Raw genomic sequence first — 6,944 nt, 5'->3', positions numbered from 1 at the left:
GGGCTCGAACCCGCGCCACACAGCGTAAGGTCCAGAAGCATTGACCATTCGACCCACGAGAATATCCACAACTACCAATAAATTCAGTATTTATAACATGAAGGAAAGGTCGTGTACACCAGACAGAAAAACGTTTTATTATGAAGATAGTAAAGCGTAAGTATTCAGTAATAGTCTGACTACCACTAATCCTAAATAAATGCACACTTGGAATAACAAAGATAAGAAGATACTGTTGTACTCTACTGAGATACTCACTGTATCTCGATTCCGCTCTTGGTTTGAAGCGTACACACCCGACCTCTGTGCGTTTACTAACGCCAGTTCTTAAAGTCAAAACTTCCTCTTCTTTTAAGTCCAAGACAATTCCGTTGCACTTGACAGTGCTTGTAGTCAATCACACGACCGAGTCTTGAAGAGACTGTGTCCTTTGCTAGGATGAAACATGATACTTAAACCAACTTCATAATGTTTGTGTCCATCGCTGGTAAGGGAACCAGGGAAGTTCTAACTGAACGGCCTGAGGAGGTAATTTGAATTGCCTGGAGGAGCTCATCGGCTCTGGAAATGTGTTGGTCGGACACAATTGGAAACTTCCCAACGGGGCACCGGTGAAAGATCAGCTAATACCCATCATGTGGCAACTAATGTTGATTATTGAGGCCCTTGAAGCAGATACAGAGAAATTCAATATTTCTGAAGGAGGAAAGTTAAGATGTTCATGATTTTGGCCATGCTCCAAACGAAGCGGCAGCGCTTCGGGAATGCGGTCTTTGAGATAGATGAGAATGGGCATTTAAGTGCAATACATTGCCAGTAAGGGCTCCCAACGTGGGACGAATTGGAATGACATCGTGGGTGTTTTTGCACCGTATCGCTAAGTTAATAGGATGCGCTCAAAGTTCTTGTCTACCCTTCAAGAAAGGCGAGAAGTGGCAGAATTTTTATTTCGAGGAGTTAGGATTATAATGCCCGCAATGACGTCTAATCCTCTCCTGGCGGTGGTGACGGTCCCCATATGCATGGAAATTATCTGAACGGGTGCGGCTCACACCAAGACCTTCCGTACCCACCCTTGTGACGTTGCACATTACAGGTTTAACGTTCCATGTCGCGACGGCTAGGCGAGGTGCAAGGAATTTGAGCTTTACAAGCTTTGTCGGAGGTAATGCACCCCAGCTACGCTGAGGAAGAAGAGTAGACCTCTTAGCTGCTGAAAAGCCCGCCGTGTCAGCATCTGCGATACAAATATCTCTGCCTTGTTTGCCCAATTTACTATCGGCTGAAAAGACAAAAATCGACCTCCTATGGAAAGGAGAACGTCGAGTCTTCATGGAAAGAGTTGTCAAGTCCATTTTAGCGCAGAGCAGCCTACTGAACGGTTGTACCTCATGAAGATCGTGGTCAATAGAATTCAGTCACAAAAAGAGCGACTCTTTCTAAGAGAGACGGGGCTCACAAGGCATGATTGCTCAGTGTTAACATTAACGTTACGAGCTTTGTGAAACCAGAAGACCGTCGTACAATCACGTCTGGGGAAATCATTTAACAGAACGTGGACACTGTGAAATGCTAAGAAGGGGTGCGAAATCCGTTGAGTCTTGTGACAGAGACAGTAGTAAAGTGTCAAAGAAAATGTCAAATTGTCAAGCGCAGTATGAAAACTTTGAGAGCGTGGAATGTTTTCCAGTCCTCGGCCTGGGATCGAGATACAACGACATCGCAGGTGTGGCGTAACTGGAACGCATGGAGCTATGGATTGAGACCCTAGACTGAAAGTCAAGATGGTTGAATGCCTAGGGGTTCTCAGCTGATGGAGCTTTTGACCCATGAACTCGCATCCACTAGGAAGCAAAGCGTTAGTGGCGATGACACGAAGCTGTGATAGCTTCTGTGCAGGTCATGGGATTTTCCAAAAATGAGAGCAACAAGATTTCTAATTTTCCCATCCACAACTTGGAAGGCATACGTGCTAGTGAGCCGCGGTCTCCATAGTGTACATCTGTAGAGAAGGAAAAGGACGACCGGTGGTAGTGGACGCCACCATTCTCATCGAGAAGTGTCGGCGGCAGACGATGTCAATTTGATCGATCGCCGTCCGGTGATTCGCAATGCGCTACGAGCTTTCGTAGACAAAGACCGCTCTGTCGAACATCTCTCCGAGGTCGCCTACCGATGTGCGGAAGACCTCGAGAGTCCTGAGCACTTTGTTAAGCAAGCCAACATAAAACAGGGTGGGCGCGCATCATTCTCGGAAGGTTCAGCGTATACGCTAGACCTCGCTTGGCAACAACCTTAAAAGGTCCAATAAGCCGTGGACGGAGCTTCGTTTGAAAGACAGCAGAAACTGCAGCTGTAGGGAGAATTTTACCACTTAATAAATCCAGGTATCAATGTTACAGCATTTCTTCGTCCTTTTCCGTCTGCATATCTCTTCTGCATGTCTTGGCTTTCGGTCATGGCATCACGAATGTGTCGTAAGACGCTCAGTCTGGTAGACAGGAAGTCTCCGACTTCTTTAAGCGCGGCGAGGGGGCTGACATATCCATGGGATGGCGGCGTCAGCGGGATGCAAGGATTAATAAGCCCGTTTACGTAGAACGGTGTATAGCCGGTAGATGAATGCATTGCATTGTTCAGAGTGGCAACATAGCGCCTTAGCGCTTCGGCGACTCGGCGCAGAGTCTTCAACGACGCATTTCCCACGCTCAGTCTGATCATCGGTCTGCGGATGGTCCGCTGTTGACATAGTCAACTTGGTGCTCAGTACCCTGAAGAGTGTAGACCAAAACTTCCCAGTAAAGCGCGGGTCTCTATCAGAGACAATTGACTCCGGGAGTCAATGGTGTCGAAAGGCACGATCGACAAACACCGGCACTGCCGCAAGATGAGTCATCTTTCTCAAAAAAAGTCCACAAAGATCACTCCACCCGTGTTAATGCCGAGTCCTTCGGCAGGCCAAACACAAACTCCATATCCATGGACTGCCAACACCCGGATGCGATATATCAAATCCTCACCGTGAGAATCCACAAATCTTGGCGTATCCATGATTCGGTTGTAAAATACAGCAACCCGTTACTCAGCGAATATCCATGTAACCGTGCGCGCAAACGCGCTGACAACTTCATGTTCGAGTTTTCAAATCCCCTTGCTCCCGAAAGCCTGTAGCAGCGCTACACACATAACACCACCCGCGTGTTCGGCGCGGATCAAATCCGTCACTGACGACGTTAGCGTCGTGACATGAGCAAGCTCATAGCCCGGTTTGCATGATAACGCATCAGCCAAAGCATTCTGCTTTCCTGGCTCCTACGTCCCATCGAGCTTATGTTCTGCAAAGAATAAGAGCCATCTGGTCATCCTATGCGAGAGGTGAGGCGACTGAGTGGCAGTGCGTCATGACGCATAATCTATGTAGATCGCAAACGGCTTTGAGCCAAGCAGGTGCACCTTGAACTGAACAAGTGCATTCTTCATCGCAAGTAATTCCTTGTCGTGTACTGGGTAGTTCCTCTCTGCAGCCTTGAGCTAGCGAGACTCGAACGCGATCACCCCATCTCGCCCCTCGGCGTCTGCTTGCAGCAGTGCACAGTCGATGGCAGAGTCCGAAGAGTCACAGATGACACTAAAATGACGATCTGGCAACGCCAGAAATGGTGCATGAAGGAGGCTGTCTCTGACTCTGTCAAAAGCCTCCTGATGCTCGGTGTCCCAACATCATTCCTTATCCTTCTTAAGGAGATTCGACAATGGCCGTGCCATTTCCGCTATACTTGTGCAAGTAGTTGGCGAGGCCAAGCCACTTGCGCACATTCTTTTGGTTCTTGAGAACCGGCCAGTCCACAATGGCATTTACATTAGCGGCGTCCGCTCGCAGGCCACGCTTCCCAATGTAGCACCCTAACGTCTGTGCATACGCCCGGTGGGGCCTGAACAATTGCGTCACAAGACGATCAAATGTTGCTGGTGCATTTGACAGCCCTTGGGGCGTCGCCAGCCACTCTTAAAGCATTCCGCTCGGAGTACTAACCGCAGTCAGCGGAATATCACTCGCTCTCACGAGCAATTGATAATAACCATCGACCCAAGTCGAGTGCCGTAATTTGTACAACCAATTATATTGTTCTGGAGAGTATCCTTTCTAGGAAGTGGCGTGAGTGCCGGAATGGTGGCAGCGTTTAGTTTATTATTAGTGTGAGCGACACGCCACTTGCCTTTTGGCTCCAGACTCAAAACGCGGTTGTCGAATGAGGATACATACCCTCACGCACCATTCCTGCCTCGTGCTTTGCACGAAAAAGGCGTCAAAAATGTCACACTGCTCCTTGGAAAGGGGTTACTGGCTTGTTACGCAGTATTTGGTTCCCGGAACCAGGTTTATCTCATGACGCGCACCTCGGTCCGGGGATGGGACCGGCGGCGGGTCTTTGGATACGATATCTTGGAATTTCTTTACCAAAAAGTGGTACGGATCCGAAGGATCCTTCAGGATCGACGATCCACTTTGTACGTTCAGCACCCTCTTGTTGTCCTCCAGAACAGCTTCGTCCAGAGGCGACGACGAGTTAATCTCCTCGTTCGGTCGTATAATGACCATCTCGGCTAATCCCGCCTGCCTTCAAGGCACCGCTGTATTCTTCGAAGGACATCTTGCCCAGCTCAAGAAGGGCATCCACCGCAGGAATAGCCTCGAGGATGACGTCGCCGTCTTCCTCCCCCGTCATACCGTTGGCGAGGGTGTATAGCTCCACGCTATCGTCTATGGTAGACACACCCTGGGTCGGGGTCAACTCCCTACGTCTTGCAGATATCATACGGATTCGCCGTCTCCTCTCTATAGAGATTAAACGTCTCATCGAAACCAGTAGGAACACCGTCTCGGCGTCGTCTAATGTTCCCACTTCCTACATCGTCGGGGTCTTGATGAAATTAACAACATCCGACGAAAAGCTGTTATTTCCGCAACCTTTGTTCAGTGGATGATATGCCACTCCACGCGCATTAGAAGAGCCTTGCCTAAGATGTGAAGGACCTCGTTCGACCATGCCAATCTTGGCATGCAGCGACTGCTTCAATACACGAACAGCGCTCAGCGGGTTACGTGCCACTCCACGTTTAGCCCGCGAGCCACGCTTGGAACTCCTGTCTCAAACACCTTTGGTGCTCGACAACTCGGATACTCCGATATCCAGCACATTGACATACCCGGCCCTGTGCCCGCGCCAATAGCGCCTCTGCTTCCTAGCAGAGGTGGATTTATGACTCACCAACGATTTACCAGGAGACGAACGCGTAGCGCCCCATATCTTCTACCTCCAATCAATCCATGGCTCATGGTATTCCAACCATGTCATACCAGGGATTAGGTCATTCCTTGCTCACCATTTAAGCCGCGTTCCACGCTATCAAAGTCAAGAAACTTGACACCAAGGTAGACAGGGACCCTCTACAGTGGCACAAGTCCCCGTCGCTAAGCGAACAGTGAAGGTGCCACTCAACCGCGCTCTCAGCGCCTCAGCATTAGACTGACATCCTTCGATCGTGGAGCGTCGAGCATAATTGTTTGACGCCCCGTAATCGATAAATATTTTTATGGCTTTTCAAAGCCCTTCACAGTTGCTTTTACGACCAGCAAACCCGACTTGCACACACGTTTTGTGTCCAAAAGCACGGAGCTCTTCGGGGCTGAGTCCTGCTGTCCTCTACCGCTTAAGGCTCAACAGAACTCAGTTCTCGTCCACTAGGGCACCCCGCGCCTACTTTGTGTTCTCGTTTCCTCGCGCCAAAGCAGACTGGTAAGAGGCGGGACATAGGTTCGACGAACCTTTGGCGCCTTGCCCTAGGGACAGCTCGTCCGAAGGTGACGGGTGTCTCCACAAACAAAAAATTAGTTTACACACTGCTCAGCAGCTCGAAGCTCTCCCTCCTCTTTCTCAGCATAGCCGAGATCCATTGGCTCAGGCCCACTCGACGAGCTCTGAGTGTGCATTCCAACTAAGTCGTGCCGACTTGAAGCTAAATTCAGCATTCAAGGCCAGGTTCATTGCTTCCTCAAAAGACGACGGATGCACACGGCCGACTCAATTCTTGTACACAGTCCACCAACTTCTTCTTACCCTGTCGGGTGGCTGAAGAGGCGGCGAGAACACTCGCAAAAGCCGAAGCTTCAGCTCTTTCTAGGAGGGTGACGCAGCTTCAACGGAAGCACCGCACGTTATGCCCATACTCACGCTCGACCCGCGAGCTTGGAGATGGCTTGCGCCACGCGCCATTGCTCATTTTGGAGCATGGCGATGCCATAGCCACCTCGGCCTCTCTCACCAGAGAAGGAAATTCTTTCTATCCTTACTCGAAAGGTCTTAACGCTCACCGTGAAAGGCCTGGGTCGGAAGGAATCATCCGTTGTCGACGGTGGCGCCTTAGACGCTATTGACGCCGACAGCTTCTGCTGTAAGTGCTCTAACAGAGCATTTTCGTGATCTGAAAACGACTCGAGGCGCGCACTTATGACCTCGGCCCCTTGCGCAACAAGGTGCTTCTGGGCGCGGAGCACTTTGATGCGCAAGGGCCCGAGGTCATAAGTGCGCGCCTAGTTATCAAGCCCGTACTGCATGTCACGGGGCAAATAGGAGTATTCCTCTAACCTAACAGAGGTTCAGACATAACGACGCAGGCGTAGATTGACTACGAGTGCTACCAAGTGCAGCAAGATTGCCGTAGCTCTTTGCTTAGAGACGGCTAAGCTAAGGTCGCCAACTTTACGTTATTTCCAAGAACCAGTACAAGTGTAGCGAATCGTAATCTGCTAATTCTAAGTACTAAAGCCGTACCAAGACAAACGAACACTTTTGTTCAAGAACGGAATTGTATTTTATTATTTTAGTTGCGGCAGAGCTGACAGCATCTGAAAACCCTAGGTTTTCAAATTAGTATAGTAATAC

This window comes from Plasmopara halstedii (genome assembly GCF_900000015.1).
Source record: "Plasmopara halstedii genome assembly, contig: Scaffold_2881, whole genome shotgun sequence".
NCBI classification, from domain to species: domain Eukaryota; phylum Oomycota; class Peronosporomycetes; order Peronosporales; family Peronosporaceae; genus Plasmopara; species Plasmopara halstedii.
This window is presented reverse-complemented; position numbering follows the sequence as displayed.